Source organism: Apis florea, unplaced genomic scaffold, assembly GCF_048593485.1.
Source record: "Apis florea isolate Af1SG1 unplaced genomic scaffold, ASM4859348v1 contig_2350_pilon, whole genome shotgun sequence".
Lineage (NCBI taxonomy): Eukaryota > Metazoa > Arthropoda > Insecta > Hymenoptera > Apidae > Apis > Apis florea.
This window is the reverse complement of record NW_028256565.1, coordinates 3,550,030-3,572,592: the sequence shown is the minus strand read 5'-3', so window position 1 is coordinate 3,572,592 and position 22,563 is coordinate 3,550,030. Positions and strand designations below refer to the sequence as shown.

The 22,563-nt window shown below is 36.5% G+C and overlaps 1 protein-coding gene and 1 long non-coding RNA gene across 6 annotated transcripts in view; one reads left to right on the top strand and one right to left on the bottom strand.

Moving 5' to 3' along the window:
• The window catches only part of LOC147658114 (uncharacterized), a 130,619-nt gene that overhangs the window by 75,421 nt on the left and 32,635 nt on the right, over positions 1-22,563 (bottom strand). Inside the window, exon 1 of one of the 5 annotated variants that reach the window (XM_086904614.1) lies at positions 22,296-22,539. The exons of 3 other annotated variants lie outside the window; for them this stretch is intronic. The gene's annotated coding sequence lies outside the window, so the exon portion shown is untranslated. Of the gene's footprint in view, positions 1-22,295; positions 22,540-22,563 lie in introns of those variants that run through there. One more of the 5 variants, XM_086904615.1, reaches the window with a different exon arrangement.
• LOC147658115 (uncharacterized) overlaps positions 1-22,563 on the top strand; it is a 107,495-nt gene that overhangs the window by 53,044 nt on the left and 31,888 nt on the right. The window lies entirely within an intron of this gene.

Here is a 22,563-nt window from a genome sequence, read left to right as displayed (position 1 = left end):
TTGTTTCCATTTATCATTCTTTAATTAGATATATTTGTAATATTGTTCGTTATTAAATTATTATTATTCGTTACATTAATCTTTATTGCATATAATATAATTTTTTAACGTTCAAAGAAGATTCGAAATTTCCTCTATTTTATATGCAATAAAATTAACGTTCATGAATTAACACCCTTCACAAACGAACTCGTTTATTCAACGAGTATATGTCATGTATTTTTAATTAGATATTTTTGTATTTAATATTTGTATTGTTTGTTAAAACTATTATTATTATCGTTACATTATTACATCGTTAATTGGTAATTTTTTTAACGTCCAAAGAAGATTCTTCTCGACAAAGTTTCCTCTATTTTATATGCATATGTAATAGAATTAATACTCATGAATTAATACTCGTCACAAACGAACGTTTATTCAACAAGTGTATGTCATTTATTTGTAGAACGACTTTTTGCAATTCCATTTATCAATCTTTATTTAGATATATTTGTAACATTAATCGTTATTTTTTAATATCCAAGAAGCAGACTTTCCTTGGCAAAATTTCCTCTATTTTATATACATAAACATATAGTTCCCTCTAATACTTGTACAACATTTTTCGCATCTCTTCGAACGTTTTATTCGACGAGCGAGTCGAAGATCGTGGAGCGATTCGATCCGAAACCACGTTGAGATGTGACGATAAACAAATTTAACGATCGTTCGCCGGTGTGATAAGATCAAGATTGTGGTGACTTCCGCAAACCTATTTGCTCGTGGTTGCGAGCAAATTTTCGTGGAAAATCCTTGGAAACTATTTTACAATTCCATTCTTGGCGAGTTGTCACCACGAGAAATACGGCCTCGCTTCCTCTCTCGAAACGACAAAGCTTAACGGCCACCTAAATCTCGCGCTAACGCTCCAACTTTCTTGCATCGCGCCTAACGAGCTTATACGACGATTGAAGTAAATCGACGATCCATCCTCTTGTTTCGTTCCCCAACCGTGGAAGAATTATACGGATTTCGAAGGAAAAAAGTAGCGATAATTTAAATGAAAATTTTTCTCCGTCGATTTTCATCCAAAAATTCAATGCTCGTTCAAAATCTGTTACTTGCTATATCGATCAACTTCATAAGTTATGTCCACGATTTTTCGATAAATTGAACGTAAAAAAATTGAAAAAAATTGGTTTTCCACATTCGTATAATTTTATCTTGTGTACGATCGACGGCGTACGCGCGCCATTATCGCAAATCTGGCCGAGTGATTTGCAAATATTGCAACGACAATGAAACTTTCGTCGCGCGATCGGATGCGATAAAAATCCCCATTTCTAACGATGCCTATCTCACCAGAGCAATTACAATCCATTTTCTTGTTTTTCCCTCGCGTATTCATATTCCGTCCGATTTAATTTCCACATTCTCTGTATTTGTAATACACTTTTACAAAAAAAAAAAAAAAAAACAACCTCTTTCTACAAACTAGACTTCGCTTCGAAACTCCAAAAAAGGAAAAAGAAAAAAAGAGAAAAAAAACGGGAAAAAAGAAGAAAAAAAATTCACGTCGAGAATCGGTCCCCTGGCGGATGGCAATTGGGTTGCAGCGTGGCTCGAACGGTTGACAAGTGACAGGCGGTGAATTTTCGAGCTGATTAAAGTTTCCATCGTTCGAAGGAGCGAAAAAAGAGTCGGCGACAATGCGGATGGAACGGCGAGGTAAATGGTGGCCACCATTTCGAGGAAGAAGGAGGAAAACTCGTTGCACTCTAACCTCCAACCGTGTCAGATCGGATCTAAGAGCGAGAGTCGTGGCGGATCGATAAAGCGAGGTTAGGGGGTTTATCGATGTCGCATATACGTATATATATATATATATTCGTAGCTTTTACGATCATTTACGATTAAGTGATAACAATGTGTGCTTTTCCTTCGTAGCTAACTAATTTAAATTAAGTTAACAGTAAACACAGAAGATCAAGTTCGTTAATTTTGAAACGAAATGAAATTTTTAATACATTTTATCTCGTAGAAGTTACATCTTAACGTTAATATATTATACGTAGAGGAATTGGAAGATTGATTCTAAAAGTTAAAAACGAATATAAAAGTATGTAAAATCGGTTAAGGATTATTTGTATAAGAGCTGCCTTTATACTGATTTAACCCAAACTTGTATACTTTCGTATCACTCACAAAACGTTAGAAAAATAGATTTTTAGATCAACGTTCAATCCGTTTATTTAATTTTCAGATCCAAATAAGTCATGATTCGAAACGATTTGTATGCTGGTGATTACGATTTAATTCGACGGACGTCAAGGATGAACGGAATTCCTCGTGGAGGGGGTGGCGAGAGAGATAGATAGATAGATAGATAGAGAGAGAGAGAGAGTAAAGAAGGCGAGATAACGAATCGACCAGATAAAAAAAAAAAAAAGAAAGATCGATCGATAATCAATTACCGCCTCTCTCTTCCTGTAATCAGCCGAACGGGGAGCAGAAGGTGACGACGAGAGGGAAGATTTTCCATCTCTGTTGGATCCAGGTCGAAAATGAACGCGACGAAAAAAATCGATCGATAAGCAATTGCTGGCTGTTCGCCAATAATCCGTTTCCTTCGCCGATCGAATAATTCGGTGATAATCTTTATTGATACCGCGAGAGAACGGAAGAGACACGTGCTCGAGGAGATGGCTGGATATTCGAATATCGAGTGTCCCCAATGAAATTTCCTGTTAGTCACGCTTGGATTAGAAAGGAATGGCGTTTTAACGTTTACGTTTTCATTTTTGGGCAAAAATTTTCACGTGTCTTCTCATAATAATTCTTGGTTTGGTTATCGAAGTAAGTCGTCACCTTCTCAGAAATGGAATGAAAATTTAACAATTGAGAAATCAAAATAATCTCGCCTGGTTTCGCAGAAATATTGCTAAGAAATCGTTGCTATAAATATTATCGGTCAAAAACTGAAAAATCAAACTCTTTTTTCATCGTAATCCCCAAATTTCAAATCTCTTCGTTTAAATGTTGAGAACTCAAGATATCAATATTTTCTCGTCGAATTTCCAGATTTCATATCCCTTTTTCTGAAGGAGAGATTCTCAGAATCGAATATTTATTTCTCAAAAGAAATAATTGCTTAGAATAATATTGCTGAAAACTTAAAGATTGAGAAATCAAATTTTCTCCCAAAGGGAAGGATCGAATCGAATATTTATTTCAGAAGAAATTGTTAAAAATAATAATACTGAAAGTTCAAAAATTGAGAAATCAATGATGCTTTCCCGTCAAATTTTCAAATTTCATATCCCTTTTTTTGAAGGAGAGACCCCCAAAACCGAATTTATTTCTCAAAAGAAATCATTGCTAAGAATAATATTGTCGAAAACCCAGAAAGATCGAGAAATCATATTTTTCCAAAGGGAAAATTTTGGAACCGAATATTTATTTCTTAAAACAAATCAAAAATAAGATTGCCGAAAACTCGAAAACCGAGAAATCAAGGTCTTTCGAAGGGAAGAATTTCCACTTCGTTCCTCGTTTGAATATTATCTCGATCGAATCGAAGATTTATTTCCCTTGTTTGCCGCGTTTATCACCGCGGGAAAAACTCGGTCGACAAACAAAAGCATAAACAAAAGCCATTGGAAGACGAACGAGTTTTCAAGATAAGCGTGTATCGCATAGACACGGCCTTAGCTTTCAGGGCGATCATCCATCCATCCATCTTTCTCTCCGTTTTTCTTTCTCACCGAAATATGCAACTTTTATTTGCGAATTTTCGTGGGAGGAATGGCAATAAAAATGCGGGGATCAATTTTTCAACGAGGCCTCCGACGATTCTTCGCGACAAACACTTCGTGGTCGAAAGATAAATGAACGGGACAAATGAACTTCTCATTCCCAGTTACAACGCCCCACTCTCGTGAATAACTCCCCGCCCCCCACGCTTCCCCCCTCTCTTTCCATTCCAACGGAGCGTCTCCGAACAGAGCGAAGTGAATAATTGCGTGTATATCAAGCAAGTTCTTGAAAACTCTTTCAAACGAGTATTCTTCCCGGAGGAAATTATTTTAACAGCGTTATTAAAAGCAATATTTTCCGAATTTCCAATTTCTTTATCTCTATTTTCAAAGAACAAAATTTGAATAATAACACTTTCGAATTTTACAGGAGTGCAAACTTGTTGCAAAAATAAAATAATTCCCAATTTTAAAAAGTTTCCAATTCTTCTTTTTTCTCTCCTCCTCTGAAGAGAGTTGCTAACGAATCGAGAACTCGAGGAGAAGCGTCGCGTGGTTTTCCGTTGGAAACCGTTCCGTGGTGGACAGCTTCCGGGGAGGGGAGAAGCGGAAACGAAGGTGAGCCGGGATGTAAACAAGCGCCATTCGTTTGCAGCCTCGCTTCACGCGCGACACCACTGTCCCGCTTGTCACACGCTGCGATAAAACTGTAAATGTAACTTCGCGTATATTCCGTTTCCCGTTTTTGCGAAAGAAGATTTCAATCGAGTTTTCCGAGTATAAAAATAAACACGATGGAATAAACAGAGGGGCGATCGTGTCGAAATTTGCATCTGTAAATTATTTACTCGTTAATTAATTCGGTTGCCGTGTCTGGTTCATCGTGGGCTTACCGGATCGATCGATGAACGAATATTTTCGATTCGTTATCGATCCACCGAAATTACCATTCCTCGATTATCGTGAAATTTTTCTTTCTTCTAAGAGAAATTTTTAATAAAGCCAGGATCTAGATATCTTTTTTTTTTTTTTTTTATTTAGATACAATGATATTAAAATCTGGCAAAAATTAAGAGGAGGCGAAATGTAAAAAGTGTTTCTCGAATTTTCATATAAATTCGCCCTCTTCCGAGGAACGTTCAAAAGTCCAACTCGAAGAGGAATAATTTCTCTTCATCCGGTGAAAAGGGAACGAATGATATTCCGTTTCGAGTGACAAACAACGATCGAAGAAACGACACGAGACAAAGGGAAGTTGAGAAGCGAAACCCGAGATTCTTGCCATTTCCTGCTAGCAACAGGTACCCTCGTTTCTTTTCAGGGACGAGAAGCGCATCGATAATTGCCAATATTCCCCGTTGCCAACAGCAACAATGCGTCTCCCCATTTATGAACACGAACACTCTCGCCGAGTTTTGCCTATTTTCGGCCAACTTGGACGAATTAAAAACTTCAACCTGTTGATCTTCGTTCGAGCATCGAATTGCATGCATACTCATACTCGTGGAACGAAGAACTGTGAAGAACGCGAACTAAAAATAAATTCTAATTACGCTCGTTCGAGTGGATTCGACGATCCCGTCAGTTGGAATGATTCTCGATTTCGAGGAGAGGGGAAAGGAGGGACGGGGGGGGGGGGATTATCGGCGCGACGGTGGACGATATTTTCTGACACCTGCGCACGCTATTTGCGCGAGATACAGTTAACGGCGCCATTACCTCTAATTGCGTGGAAAATGCATGACCGTCCACAATTGAACCGGATTATTGCGCGTTCCAACAATTATCCGTGCACGTGTCCGACCGCTGCCGACGACTTTCGTTCGCGTATACGCGTGTGCTGGTGCTGCTAATGACCGGACTATGGATGTTTATGCAAATTTAAATCTTTTTTAGAATCGTGAAGTGAACGAAATATAATAATAATAATCGTGATGCAAAAATAATCGTCGTCTTTGAACTCGTACTTTTATTTCTTCAGGTAGGTAGGCAAAATTTTGTTATTTATCTTCGACGAGAGATCTTTCTCGACTAGATTTTTAGGTTAGGTTAAGTTACATATGGAATGGAATAAAGAGATAAAGATGTATTTCATTTTTTAAACATTATTATGATACGTAGTCTTTGAATTGACTATTTACTTTTTTATGTAAATTCAAAATATTTAGATTTAGATTAAATTAGATTAGGTTATGTGTATTCTATTTTCGACTCGGCGTATACTCGTGTTCATTTCATTTTCGGATTAAAAATTATCCGATTGGAGAAAGTGACAGTTCTTGTTATGAGTTCTGTAGATTTTTTTTTTTTTTTTATTTATTTAAATTTCCCATAAAAACGGCGATTTCTCTCGCGATCTGTCGATAACACGGACGTTTCGCATCGAGAAAATTTGTGAAGACTTGGTGAATCGAAAGTATAAGATAAAATAGGAATATTTTTCGATATATCATCGAAATTTCCTTGCTAATGGGACAACTTACTAGCGACAGTGAGTAATAAAATATATGCATGAAAAATAAGGCCTGGATAAAAAGAAGAAAAATGTTTCGAACGATTCGATTACGAGGGATAAAGCGTGTTCATAGATCAACGATTGATTTACGATGTTACGAAGGTAGTGGTGTGTTCACCTGACGTGATACACCTCATGATTCATCGTGGTAAGCAACAATGTAATGCACCGAACGTGTATCAATAAACGAGGATCCATTTCAGAGACCTTATTTTCAATAAAGTAGCGAGACAGCCACAATGAATGACAGTCAATCGTACGGAGAACGGTGGATATTTTATAAAATGTCAATTTTCCTTGTATCTATATCGCGTATTGTGTATACATCATTCTATATTTCCCTCTTTTATTCGTCCCTTGCTTTATCGCGTATTATATTATATTATATTATATTATATTACAATCGAGAAAATGAAGTTATTTATTTCACCTTGTGATCGAAAATAGTTTCGAAAGGGAGGATGAATATTGATAACACGAGTATATACTCTATTCTTTAAGGCGAATATTCAAGAATTTTTGAATTTTATTCCTCAAGGTGAGTATTCAAATTCTACAATTCCATGATATTAAAGTTATTATATACTCAAAGAGTATTTAAAATTTTGAATTTCATTCTTTTCAAAGTGAAGTTCTACGTTTTAAAATGAATATTAAACATTTTTAAATCTTTAATCAGAAAATTTGTTAAAAATTTCATCAACGTAATTATTATTACCACCCAACAATGAAGCCAACGATCAATTTCTTGTTCGAAATTCAGAAACGGAATTCGGGAGAATTGGTTAAATCGCAGACGGCAACGTACCCCTTCCTCTTAACGGAAAGACGTAACAATCTGGAACGGGGTTAAGCGTTCCATTTCCCGGCGACACGATGTGTAATTCGCTTTAAATCACCCCGTCAGCTTCATTACCAGGGCCCTCCTAACCAGAAGTTGATAATTTCGTTTGGTGTGGCCGCGTGGGACGTGCACGTCCAACCAATATGAAAATAAAGGGTCGAAACGCTCCAATGTTTCTCGAAATATTATCTCCCCTGTTAACAAGGACGGATTTGAAGATGTTTGTGGATGTTTTTCTTTTCTATCTGCAATTTATTATTATATTTAAGCACAAAAGTGGAATGAACTCTGTTCCCCTCAGATGAATTTTTCATTTTCAAGAGTGGAATGTAATTTTTAAAAAAAAAAATTCCAAGAATAGAGAATAGATTTTTAAAAGTAGACGATTAAAATTTTTAAAAAAGAGTGGATAATTTTGCATCGAAAAAATACATTCTGTTCTTTTGGAATAGAGAGTTACGTAAGCTCGATTAATAAAATGGAGTTCGGTTACGCAACTGGGGAAGGTATCGATATCGACGTGATAACCATTTTTTCTTCGGTCATAAAAATATCTCGTATCCTCTCCATCCCCTCTTTTTTATTTTTTTTTTTTTTTTATCAAATATTTCATTTTTACATTTCACGAGTGCGTGAACGTAGAATGGGAAAAAATATGGTGGAAGAAAACAACGAATTATCGCAATGATTAAACGCAGCACAAAGCAAACACCGGTTTAACAAGATTATGAGGATAATTTAAAGAAAATTGCGTTTCTGCTTCGACTTTTTTCTTCTTCTTCTTCTTCTTCTTCTAACAAATGCGGTGAAACACGCTTTAATTAACCAACTTTAAACGCGACAGATTTAAATTACATCCGAGGGAAGCAAACAGCATACGCGCGTTATATATCAGCCAAGTTTCTCTCTTTTCTCTTTCCCAGAAAAGTAAACGAAATCTCGTCAATTTCTTCTTCGAGTTTCTGCCAGTTTCCAACTTCCCTCTTATCCCGGATAATTAAAATTCCTTCGTATCATAAAGAGGCGGCACAACACAAGAATTTCGAAATAACGAACGAGGCAGGATTTTCATTGGCTCGAAGAGGATTCGACGGGAGCAGCATGGAAGATGTCCGCCATTTTCGAGGCCGGATAATTGGAACAAGATACTGTCGTTAGGAGACAAGGGGAGCATTGATTTATTATAAGATGGAATTAAAGAGCTTCCATCTTAAAGAGTTTTGCTTTTCGACGAAGAGGTTCGATTTTTGGGTCGAGTTTTCGTTTTGCGGTTTTTTTTTTTTATTTTTGTTTGCAAAAAGTTTACGAACTTTCAATTTTTGGAAGAAGATGTGGGGAGATGGTTTGATTTCGAGGAGGATCGAAAGAATTTGTACGATTGTACCGCAAATTGCGAAAAGATTCGAAAAATCTGTTTTCTCAGAGGCGAACGAAAGTGGGATTAAATATAAATATAAGATTTGAGGAAGGATAGAATAAAGAGAAAAAAAGAATTTCGTCTGTTGTTTATCAAAATATTGAGATTTAAATATCAAATATCTTCTTTTCAGAAATACGTAAATCCAATGTCTCGATCATTTTGTAAATGTTTTAAAAATAAATAAATAAAACGAAGGAAACGAAAATTTTAAAAAAATTCTAAAAGAAATGGAATTTAAAAGTGAATTTTGGGTCAGAAGAAATATAAGGATAAAAATTGAAAAAGACATTCCACATCAGTTTATATTTAATATCCATATATTTATTCCCCAAATTATAATTCAATAATTATAATTCGATTATTTTGTAAATCTCAAAAAAAAAAAAATTAGATGTTCATTCGTTAATTGAACTTTGTGTTTTAAAAATGAATAGATAAAACGAAAAAAAAAAGAAAATTTAACAAAAACTCCAAAAGAAATGGAATTTTGGGTCACAAGAAGTATAAGAATAACCTCAAAAATTAAAAAAAAAAAAAAATTTCAATTTACATTTAATTATCCATATATTCATTCCACAAATGTAACAAAGATATTAACCTAATCCAAAATAAACGAAACGTTATCTTGTATGAATCGACGTTCAACCTCAAACTGTTGCAGAACAATTATAATTCGATCAATTTGTAAATCTCAAAGAAAAATTAAATAACAAATAAATAATAATAATAAAACGAAAAAGAAGAAAATTTAAAAAAAAAACTCCAAAAGAAATAGAATTTGAAAGTGAATTTTGGGTCACAGGAACAAGAATAATCTCAAAAATTGAAAAAAAAAAAAAAAAAAAAAAAATTTCAATTTACATTTAATATATTCATTCCACAAAGATGACGAAGATATTAACCCAATCCAAAATAAACGAAACGTGTGAATCAATCGACGTTCAAACTGTTGCACAACATTAATTCCTGTTTTAATCGTTACGTAACAGAGCGTGTGTGTGTGTGTCTCGAAGAGACAAGCAAGTAGTTACGCTCGAGTTTTGTCCGACGTTTCAAGCATAGGAATGAAGAGAATGAAGAAAACTGTATCAGCTACAGCCTTTTCCTCGAGGACGTTTCCTTTATTTGCATCAGTCGAACGGGTAGCCGTTTCTCATTCGCATTAAGACGATTTCTGGGCAACGCCTCACCGCGCATTTTAAACAAGTCGTTCGAATGGATCGGCCGTTGCGCAACAAGTACACAGAAGTTGAAATTCACGGAGGGCCGTGTGTGTGTGTGTCCACGGATTATTTGCACACCGCTTGTAATTAGGAGAAAACTATACGCTTTCATCGAGATTACGGAAGAAGATGGGATTTGTATTATCGTGAATTGGATCCTTTATTTATTTCAACGACGAAATACCCATTTTCTCGTCTCTCCTTCTATGATGAATAATTTTATTCAAAGAGTATCCTTTCTTTCTTTTTTTTAAATTGACGATACTCGTTTTGACGAGTTCTAAAATGATCCTTTCTTTTCTCATTGAAGGGTCATTGAATATGCGATACATTCGAAAATTTTTCTGTGGTTGAGCACCACTGCCCAATGTCTCAACGTAGAATCGCTTGACATCTCGATTTCACTATCTCGACGAAAGTTCTCTGATAAAAAAAGGATAGGATTTTCACAATGTATGGCGAGAGGGACAGGTGAACGATCATTTGTAATAAAATATTCTATCATTGCCTCTGTTGCACCACTGCTAAAGACTCTACTCTATCCTCGCTTCGCTTGAATAACTCGACGGATTGAATTGAATCGAAATTTTTGCACTCTAAAAACTTATTGTTATTTCGATCGATCGAATTTGAATTTTTTGTTGAAGAATTTTTCAACGTTCAATCGTATCGAATAATTTTCGAGCGAGGGATAACCTTTTAAAATCCTGCGATACTAAGGGGTGTGGGACGTGGATGTTGATAGAATACGTGTGTGGGTGTCGAACGTAATTACGCCGGGCTAAGTATCGAAGGGGTTGAAAGACCACCCCCACATCACGACAAATCGTGAGAACTCGCCTTCGGGTGGGATGGATTAAACGGGATGAGAATATTTCAAGATCAAATTTCGAGATAAATGTCAATGTACGGTGAACAGTTCGATTATCCGTGAAATAGAAATAAAAATCTCGACAGAGACAATAGTTTCTATTGGAAAAAGAGATTTCGAGGTAAAGAAAAAAAAAAAAAAAATACTTTTTATATTTTTCTTATTATTCTCGTGTTTATGCTCCATCTTTTTTTTATCTCTTCATCCATAAAAATACTCTATTCTTTTAATATCGGCAACGTATCTATTTTCTAGAACATTGTATAAAACAATATTCGAACTCGATGAATAATTCTCTTTGTTTCACTTGCTTCTCCAAAAAATTCGAATCAAATATCAATAATACTCGAGAAGAAAAGAAACTACAAAGTCACGAATATCCTTCCCTTTGCATTGCAAAAAACAATACAAATTCTCTCAAAAAACTAAATAAAACCAATAATATTCGAGAAAGAAAAAGCGAAAAAAGCCATAGAGAATAATATTCTCCTTGCATCACGTAAAATTCGAACAAAAAATTGTTAAATACTCGACGATGTTCTGTCTCATTCGTTTCTCCAAAAAAACATAGACCAATAATTCTCGAGAAGGAACTCGTAAAAGTAACCGCAAAGCCATGAATATCTTGTTTGTATTACGTAAAATAATATTCGAACAAAAAATTGTTAAACACTCGACAATACCCTCTCTCAAAAAACTAGACCAAATAAACCAACAATATTCGAGAAAAAAAAAGCGAAGAAAGCCATAAAGAATAATATTCTCCTTGCATTGCATAAAACGATATTCGAAGAAAAAGTTGTTGAACACTCGATAAATAATTCTCTTCGTTTCATTCACTTCTCCAAAAAATTAAACCAATAATAATCGAGGAAGAAAGCCACGAATAATATTCTCCTTGCATCACATAAAATTCGAACAAAAAGTCGTTAAACACTCGACGATGCCCTGTCTCATTCGTTTCTCCAAAAAAAACTTAGACCCCAAACACCAATAATACTCGAGAAGGAACTCGTAAAAGAAACCGCAAAACCGCAAACCAACAATCCTCGTATCGTCGATTACTCGGACGGGTATATTTTACTTTATTCGATTCGTAGATTCAACTCGATACACACTGTTGTTGTTTTCCGGCGGAAACATGGATGGGGATCGTTTAAGGGCTTAATACGCGTCAAATATCGGCGAGCGGCTCTCTCGCAAAGTGATTTACTCGTGCCAAAGTTACGGAGCTATGGCGGCCCAAATTGTGAATTTGCACGAGGGCCCCGCAGGGAATTTAATTTCTGAGAAGTATCCCGGCCGCGGGATTACGGTCGACAAACTAATTATGCTACATCGCAGACCCGTAGCAGGCGTGTGTAAACATCAATTATCATCGAGAACGGTGCGCAGAGTTTTCCTAACGAATCGTGTCGTCCCCCTCGGCCGTGGAAACGTGCTTCTCCTTCCAATTTTCAGCCTGCCCCTCCTCTCAAAATTATTTGACGATTAAACAATCGTTTGCCTCCTCGAGGAGTTGGATATTTGCAAATTTTTCTTCTCTCTAAGTATACGTATTTCTGGCGAAGAAATATTCAACAAATCGTCATCGAAATTTCCACACGTTCGACTTGAATTAACACAATGGGGCGTATTGTTTTTTCGTGTCAATTTCCTCTTGGATTTTTATTACGTTCTTTTTTTCTTTTCTTTTTTTTCATATGGAATTTCGTTTATACGGAAATATTTTTTTGCAATAAAGTAAAGTTGAGATGGAGCATTAAAAAACCTCGTCTTATAATTCAAAATTTTATTCTAATATTTTTTAAGGGTTTTGATTCCCTTTGAAGTGATATTCCGTTAATAAAAAAAACTATTCCATATATCCAGTTACAATCTACATATTCATGACGTTCCATGCAAAACAGAATTGTTGTTTTGATTTTAATCTCGCAAAATTTCTTTGTATTTGTACGTAAAACAAAATTATATCCGTAAACTTTATTTCAAAATAAAAAAAAAAAGGGAAAGAAATATATTGTGGCCAACTCGAATTTAACCGATGAGAATCAAGGTCATTCTCATACACGAAACTTTCTTCTTCCAAATTCCAGTTTCATCCCGTTCAAAGATAGAGAGATATCATAATAGCCAAGGTGTGTCCCTTGTTACGAGAAAGTGGTTTTAATTCATCGGGTAAAATAGAAGACACCGCGGGAAAGGGAAAGAGAAAAAGGATGTGAATTATTTTCCGTCTGGAATAACGCTCTCCCCCATTTTTCCTCTCGTTCTTGCGAACGAAGGTTGTAAAAACAACGCACGTTCCTTCTGCGTTTAATTCATCGTGAAAAATTGCACGAAACGACGCGCGTTTTTTTTTTTTTTTTTTTTTTTAATCTTGAAACGAACGAACGAAAGAAACACACGTATGAATCGCGACACACATTTTATTACTCTCGCATAATATACGAGATTAGGATTATTAATGGGAATAATTATTTCGAGCGATAAGGATTTATAGGGAGGGAATTATATTTGTATATTCTCTGAATAAATCATGAGTAAGGAAATTTTCGATATTGAAAATTGTTTGAAATCACACGTAATATCCAAGATGATGGATAATTTATCTGTATACAAAATACTGTTCCTCGACACGAGGGGTCGAATCAATCTCTCTCTCTCTCTCCACCCGCGAAGTTGCCCGCGAAATGACACAACGTGCAATCAATGAATCGAGGCAAACAAGCGAACGTCATTAATTTAAAATTTCAACGAGGGGAAAAAAGTGTCGTACGTTCGTTGAATTCCGATAAATTTTTATGATTATGATTTCTTTCCAAACGACGCTTAGTTCGTCCCTTTTCGACGGGGGGCGGGAGGAAAGAGGAAGAAGAACAAACGAAACATCGCGTCATTTTTCATCGATTCGACTCGACGGGGACAAAATTCGACGGAATTTTTCATATCCCAATTTAAATTATTGGACAAAGGAAGGGTATGAATTTCATTCGTTTCCCCTTATCTCGTTCATGTAAAATGCATGGAGACCAAACGCCATGAAATTGGAACCGCTCTTTATTAACAGGAATTCAGAACCTTCCTCCAGGCTTTTTCTCTTTTTTTTTTTTTTTTCCGGTTCAATCCGTTCCGCAACTCGGAATGATGGACGGCGCGAGGCAATAAATCTTCCGCGAGGAAGGGTAAGAAAGAACGCGGAGAGGGGGAGGGGAGGGGAAAAAAGAAAAAAGAAAAATAAAATAAGAGCGGAAGCGGCGATGGCGGTGTATGTATGGCGGCAGCAGCAGTCGATAGTAGGACAGCTGGTCTACGTGTCGAGAATGGTAGCAGGCGACCGGGAGGATACAGGGAGAAATATCGTTAACGCAGTGTGTGCGGAATGTCAGAAATGCCAATCGACTGTCGATTACGGGAGAGGAGAGGAAGATGGGGTTGAGAAATGTGGGGGCCGTGAAACGTGACGAAACGGAATTGATACGATTCGAAACAATGAATTTTACAATGGAGGAGAATCGTGACACAGGGAGAGTGAGAGAGGGGGGAGAGGGAGGGGAGGAGGCGGGTTCATTTCGTAAAAAGATAGGAATAATATTCGCTGCTAATTTGAAATTTTGTTTAAAGATTTACAAGTTTGCATGAATTTGCGTATTTTTATTCTTCGTTCCTTGTTTGTTAATTAAGTAAATATGCACTAATACAGCACAAATTATTAACCAATACGTTAAGGAATTATATTTGATAACCAAAAAGAGAGGAAGAGATTTAAAGTTTTGTTTGAAGATTTATGAATTTGTGTATTTTTATTTCCTTTTTCATTATTTGTGATAACTGTGCAGCATAAGTTATCCTAACCAATATACCTTAGGGAATTCTATCTGGTAACCAAAAAAAAAAAGAGAGAAAGAGAGTAAAAAGATAAGAATAATATTCGCTACTAATTTGAAATTTTGTTTAAAGATTTACAAGTTTGCATGAATTTGCGTATTTTTATTCTTCGTTCCTTGTTTGTTAATTAAGTAAATATGCAGTAATACAGCACAAATTATTAACCAATACGTTAAGGAATTATATTTGATAACCAAAAAGAGAGGAAGAGATTTAAAGTTTTGTTTGAAGATTTATAAGTTTGCACGAACGTGTATTTTTATTTAAGTTTCGTTTCTTGTTTGTTATCAAGAAATATGATACTAGTATCTAAGTAAATAAATATGATCACTCTAACGACATAAGTTATTGTGACCAGTATACCTTAGGGAATTATATCTGGTAACTTTGACGAGTAGACTTAGGGAAAACTGCTCGAGATAATGGCTATCGTTATTAACTTTATTACTGATATCTTTCTTGCTTTCTTTTTATTATTATTATCGCATTAAATAAATAGCGCATTGTGAAACATTTTCTATTACGCGTCCCCCCTAGGGAGTTGGAATTTCTAGGATCCCCTAAGATTCCCTAGAGTGTCTTCGTACCTTGGAGACATGGACTTGGAAGCCTTTAAGACTTCTTGGAGAAACTCTTATACATCTTTACAATCTTCAAAGTCTTCCATGTTCCTTTGTATTTCTAGAATCTGATGGACCTCACGAGGATCTCCCGTACCAGAGAGAATTTCGAAATTCCACCATCTTTTCATATACATTGCTAGAATTCGTTCCAAACTTTCCACCAAATTCCAAAACTCTCGTCTAAAACACGGGATATAGAATACTAAAAATTCCTATACTTTTCTACTTTCTCCGTTACCATTTATAATCGCCATTCTATTTTCTACCTCCACGAGATAAATTTAAAAAAATTTCACGTTATTTCCCACTCCCTCCTTCGTTTCCCCTCTCCAATATTCAAACTTTCGAACATCGAATCGATACTTTATCAGGACATATTCGGTCTAAACGATTCGATAATTTCTTTCATTTCTTTCACGATTTTCCAGCCTCGATCGATTAATAATCGATGGAAATTTATCGTTATCATCAGACGGTAAGTAGAACCCAATAATACGCTCTTTGTCTCGTTTCCTTGGTCTCGCCCCACTTTTCTCGCTCCTGGCGGAGACGTGACGTTAATTGGATCCGATACAACCGATTTTATGGAGGAGGCCGTCTTTTGACAGCCGAGACAGTGAATGGGAAGTGTATAAAAATAAAAGAAGATATAAAAAGAGGGCGAAGGGCATACTACACATTATCGACAATTTATCTCTTTGAAAATGATGCTTATATATGATCGTAAAAATATATTTCTTTTAATTACGATTTTATTTTAGATCCCTTTCTTCGAAGGTTAGGTTAGGTTAAAAAAAATGCGCGGGCTAATTTTTTTTGGTGTCGATGTATTGAAAGATAGTTTAAATTCGACCCAACTATTTCTTATATATTGAAACTAGTAAAAATTTGCATTGCAAATTTGCACGATCTACATTTTTATTTCGAAAATCACATTTGCATTTTAATAAAACACCGACTCGGTAACATCTGCTGCCCGACAAAAGGGAGCAAAGATCAATTCTGACAATTCTCTTTATCCCCTATTAATTTACTCTCGATCAAAACTTCTTTTTCTGGAACGAAGAAGTGAAAAAAAAAAAAAATACAAAAAATTTATACTCGTTATTATTTTTTCAACGTCAAAAAAAAAAAAATTCGAACGTGTTCTTCTTGTTCTTCCACGATATTTCATCATCTACTGCTAAATAAATTCGTCCCTTCGACTCGTGTCCACGAATTTACGACGTGTCACCTTTCTTTATCGATATATATATATAAAAAGCGGAAGGGACGAGGGTCGCGCTGGGATCGATCTATCACGATCCACGATCCATTATATATATATAACCCTCGTTAGTTCGAGAGGGAGAGAAAAAAGAAAAAAAGAAAAATTTCGATATGCCTCGAGGCGTAGGAATGGAAGACCGAAGCAAATATTCGACTCACGTTTATGTACATCGTCGGCCTCCAAGTATTTTCCCGAGGCTTAACGCCGAGGACCCTGCGTGTTTATCTTTGTCGCCGCTCGGGGAATACCCCGTGCAAGATTCACCAACTCGATTACGCGATTCTTCCAGTGGAAAAATGCGACGAAAGCGATGCTTAGAAGCGGGTTCACGCCCTTCGAACAAATATATGTCCACCTTCTTCTGAGAAAGAAAAATTGGAAATTTTTCTATGAATTTTTCTGCAAATCCTGGAAACGAATATCCTCTTTTTTTTTTTTTGTAACTTGAAAATTTTGAAAAAGAAGAAAAAGGAGAAATCGTAGGAAGATTTGAGTGTAAATTTGTATTAAAAAATTAATCTTGGTAAATATTGTGTGCTTTAACGTAAGAGGAATCCTTTTCGAGTAAAATAGACTTAATTAGATGTTCCATGTTTCTTCTCTCTCTCTCTCTCTCTCTCTCCATTTTTTGTATAAATATTTCGTAAATTCCATTGTTGCTGTATTCAACGTGTTGTTTCGTAGATTAACGTTGGTCAAAGAGCTTTTATTTTCCCAGAGAAATAGCAATCCAAGAGTTATTTTCTTTTCTTTCTCTCAACAATTAGAAATGCTAATCGACAACGTTAAAAACACTTTTGACGAAGAAAAGAAACTTCCGCCACGACTGTCCTTTTCTACTTGCCAGCCCCGTCACTAGTTTATTCTACTTGCCCGATCGTCTATTCCACTCGTCCGACCATATCTCGCCCGTTCCACTTGTCTGATCATCTCCCATTCTACCTGGCCGATCGTATCCAGTCTATTCTACTTGCCCAGCCACGAATATAAGCGCGTCGGGAACAATGCCGGGTCAATCACTGACCCACTTTACTCCAAACGAATGCGAATTAAAAATAATAAAATCGAAAGAGGGGAACGACTCTGTATAAGCTTACTTGTTGAATGCTCGGGGATTCGACGTGGGTGGGTGATGCGTGCTTTACGAAGTTCCTTGCTGTTACGTGTCCATCGAGCTCGCCACAAGTTTATCGCAATATCGAAGAGAAACTTGGAATGAAGTGGATAATTTTTGTAAACATTATTCAAATTAAAAAAACTACTCAGACAAATTTCCATTTTTCCAAGCGGTGAGAGAGAGAGAGAATTCTAAATAAACCGTGTAGATGTGTGAGAAACGATAAATATTGGCAACGAGCATTTCAACAAATTTTGATCGTTTAATTAATTATGAGACTCGATGAATTCCATAATTCGTAGTTCCTCTCGCATTTTTCCGAGCGGTGAGAGAGAAAAAGAGAGAACTCTAAATAAACGAAACCATCGTCCTAACGAGCATTTCAACAAGTATTTAACATCGACGAAAAATTAATTATGAGATCGATTCTATTCGACCAATCGTTCGATGATTCGAAGCCCCTCTCGCATTTTTCCAAGCGTCGAGAGAGGGAGAGACAAGTCTAAATAAACGAAACCATGTAGATGCGAGAATAAATATTGGCATCGTCCTAACGAGCATTTCAACGAATATTTAACATCGACGAAAAATTAATTATAAGATTCGACGTTGTTCGACGACTCGCGTGTTTCCACGCGTTGCAAATCAATTCCTTGTCCCATCCATTCAAATTCGAGAAGTTTAAATAAACGAAATGGAAAAATCGTATCAATGGTGAGAGAAAAATCCGAGACGATCGATTTCCACAAATATTCACGACGAAAATTCAAACTTCCTCTCCTTTTCTTTCATTTCTCGACTTTCGAAAATATTCGAAATTCGAGAAGTTTAAATAAACGAAATAACAAAATCGTATCAAAGTGGAAAAAAGATAATCGATATTCTCATAAATATTGAAATACTTCCTCTCGCGAATTGTTTCTTTCATTTCTCGACTTTCGAAAATATAAATTCGTCCGCGATTCATTGAAATTCGAGAAGTTTAAATAAACGAAAATGGAAAAATCGTATCAATTGAGAAAGTGAGAATCGATATTCTCATAAATATTGAAATCGAGTCGAATTAATCGTGAAACAATGTTTTACACGTTGAAAAATTCAAACTTCCCCTCTCTCCTTTCCTTTCCCCAACTTCGAAAATATAAAAATCCTCCGCGATCCATTTGAATTCGAGAAGTTTAAATAAACGAAATAAAAAAAATCGTATCAAAGTGAGAAAAAGGCAATATTCGATATTCTCATAAATATTGAAATACTCGAAACTTTGAACTTCCTCTCCATTCCCGAAAATTTCCGAAATATTAAATTCCATCCATTTGAGAATTCGAGAAGTTTAAACAAACGAAATGGGAAGAAGTCGTATCGATAAAGAAAAATCAGACGAGTCGAATTAACTACGAAACGAGGATTTTACACGAGGAAAAATTCAAAATTCGTTTCCTTTCCTTTTTCTCGAATAATTTCGAGAGCATAAATTCCTCCGTGATCCCGTTTAAATCCGAGAACTGTTCTAAATAAAGAGCGAAACGGGAGCACAAGTCTCGTTCGAATTAAAAGGCAGGGAGACGCGTCAATATTGTCGTTTAATTCGCATCGTGATATCGGCTTTTTCCAGAATGTATGTTAATGGACGAGCCAGCCAGCCAGCCAGCCAGGCTCTCACACGCTCCTTCCCCTCCCCAAGACCTTGATCAAACTGTTAAACCGACTCATTAGGAAAATTGTGTTGGCGAGAGAATACAATGGAAACGATGATATTTCTCCGAATTGTCCACCAGTTCAAGCTTGCTCGATTTTGTTGTTGTACGACAAACAATGGGAGAAGAAAGGAGGAGATCTCCTCGTGTGAATCGTCTTCCACGGTGCTGGCAGCTTCCATTCCACTGAAACGAACGAAGCTAATCAGTCGAGCTGATAGCATCATCGAGCTCTTCGTCGACAGATCGACGACATCCGAGCTGCTATTCCAGCCGCCATTTTTGTTTGAGCACGAAATTAACGGGGAAGTGTTTGCGGTTACTTATTTTACACGTGGAAACCTTTTATTCCTCCCGTTTCTAATTTTAACCCCTCCCTCTAAATAAGAGTCTAATCACGTCTACAATATTTGCTAATTCTCTCTACTTTCTATCGTGATACTCTACTGTCCGATCAAACTCAGATCCTATCCACTGCCAGATCAATCTACTCCTTATTTTCTTCGATCTTGTTATTATACCATTCGCTTTCACAAATTTATTTCAAACGACGAAAAGAAGAAACTAGCTTTTTAAAGTAGCCCGATATCCTCCGATGTTCACCGGAATCCACCGGAAGATTGGGCCCCGCTCAACTCTATTTTCGACCTTATTAAAAAATTTGTTCTCTTCTCTCGGGCGAAGCCGACGTTTAAACGCGCTACAACATCGAGGAATTCGTAATTCATTAATTAGCATTCGTATTCGGCGTCCATGCAAGAGAGGGAGGGAGGGAATAATTTGTTTTGTCCACCCCTCGAATCCAGTTGTTTAAATTATCCACGCGTGGGATTATTAATTGATTCGCTCTACTCGTTTTCGTATCGATCTCTCGTATGGGGGATTATTGGCCGGCTCGAAAATTGGGCCGAAGACACGAACGATTGGGATGGATTTCCGCCGCTCCTAAGGTGTGCAGGTGGTGAATTTTGTTGAAAATTCTCTTTGAGGGAATCGTCGAGTTTAATAAAAGCGAGGAAGGAAAAGCGGACGATTCGGTTAATTAAAAATAGGAGACAGATTTTTAGACAAGCGAAAGTTTGCAGGAGACGATTTTTACTATTGTGCGTTTTTCCATGACATTTTACGAGGCGAGTGAAAAGAGTGGATCTTTTCAGAGATGAGAGATAAACATTGAATTAAAATCAGAGGTAAGATTTGAAAGGTCGGGCAGAGTTTTTAAAAAATAACTTAAACTGCTGCGTTTAATTTTTTTATGTTAATTCAACATCGCCCTCGTTTTTATCAATGATGATTTTTCAAAAGATATTTTGAATTTATTTGTAAATTATAAATCAATATATATATATATATTTAAATTGAAATTAAAATAATAATTACCTGTTTATTAATAAATAAATTAAATAAATTGATAAAATTCTGTCGTTAATAATTAAATTTTAGAAAATTTTAACTAAAAATTTAAATTCTTGATTACTAGGATTCTTTAAACGTATTAATTCGAAGAAGAGTTAATAGACGAGTGGGCCCATTCGACGAGTATCACCTGTTAGCCAACCGCAGCAAGAGGAGTCAAATGATCGTGAAGGATAAAATGACGCAATCGAGGACTTAATTAACCTGGTCTCCGAAACGAGGCAGGTTTCGATCGATACGTGCCTCCGTCTCTATACGAATCATCATCGATAGATTCTTACGATGAAGATTTCAAGTTTAAAGTTATTTTTACGAGGAGGAGCTTAACTTAATCTTACCACGAAATTGTAAAGAAGGAATATATTGCGTGGATTCTTTTCTTAAGTTTTCTTTCTTCGAAATTTCTTCATTTTTCCGTCTATCATGTTGATGCGATGAATAATAAATAAATGGAGAACCGTTGGATGCGTTGTGTCGGGAGATGGATAATTGTGTAGCAATTAATTTATCTGCTGTCTGCTTTTGTAGCTTTCGACTCTTAGTAGTCGTTAATTATTTCAAAGATAATTTTCAAATGTGTCCATCTTTCAATTAGTCTCGCTGGATAAATTAAAGCGAAAATAAGTGGAAATATACTGAATATGCTAATTGAAATTCTAATGGATGTTATTTTTACTTAAAGAGGAAAAAAAAAAAAAAAAAGAGAGCAAGAGAAAAAATTTTACTTACTTCGTTATTCGGTATATTTTAAACTGAAATCTACTGCTTCCACCAGCGTAATTAAATTACGCGAAATTTAGAAAAATATTCTTAAATTATTTTATTCAACGCCAATAATTGTAAACGAATTTGAGTAACGTTAAAAAGCTCGCAATTTATCCAAGCTTATCTCAGACTGCATCGTGGAAACGATTCATGACCAAACACGATAAAAGCACGAGCCTCGTTCTTCTTATTATTATTATTATTTGAAATATGCATGTGTAAATTGTTGGTCGCGTATCAACATTTACGGCATTTTGCCGCAAGTAATAATACATCGAAGTGTATAGAAAACGACACGCGATGCCTCTCGCGGGTTAATATCAATCTTGATCCCTGTATAATACGATCGATCATATTTTCAGTTTCCAATTCCTTTATCGAGATACAATATCGCCCATTTCCCGCCTCGGTATATAATAATTAACGAGACGAATTTGTGGAGTCGAGATCGCGCTTCGTGATCGAATATTCGCGCCGATTTCGAACAACAATTGCGAGTATGGAATATCATTTTACGACGAAAACTTACTCACGAAATTATCGAGAATGAATCGAATTACGATTACCCGATCACGATTATCAGAGTTACTTAAACTTAAATTCTCTTGAACTCTGCCCTACCAGTTTACGACTGGCGCGTGTTTCGAGCGATCGCAAATCGGGTTCAACTCAACGTAGGAAACGAATGATTCGCGAATGAAGGGGTTGAGAATTCGAACGGATCCGGGGAACGAAAATCCACGATAAAAAGGGAGAAAACCGGTGCAACGCGACGAGCCTTTCACTGCGACAACCTGCACCCGTGTGACATCGATTTCCCTGCGCTTGGAAAACTTCCTCCCCCCATACCATTATTCCCTAACACCCGCCAAACATCGCATCGCACACAATACGCAAAATACGACGTACCTGTTACACCAGTCGACAAGTCTCCCCTTCTCCGACCCGGCCACCTCGAGAATCACCTCGTCTTCCTTCCTTCCTTCGAGCAAGAACCCCCCCTCTCTCGAACGAATCTCGAGATGAACGTAAACACAGCGAGGCGAGAAATACGATACGATCGAGTGAACGACCGGGGAACGAGTGCGCGGATCGAAAGGCGTAAGGCGAGCGCTCGCGTCGCGACGCCGCTCTGACGGACGCCGGCGTCTCCTCGCCTCGACCCGGCCGTACCAGG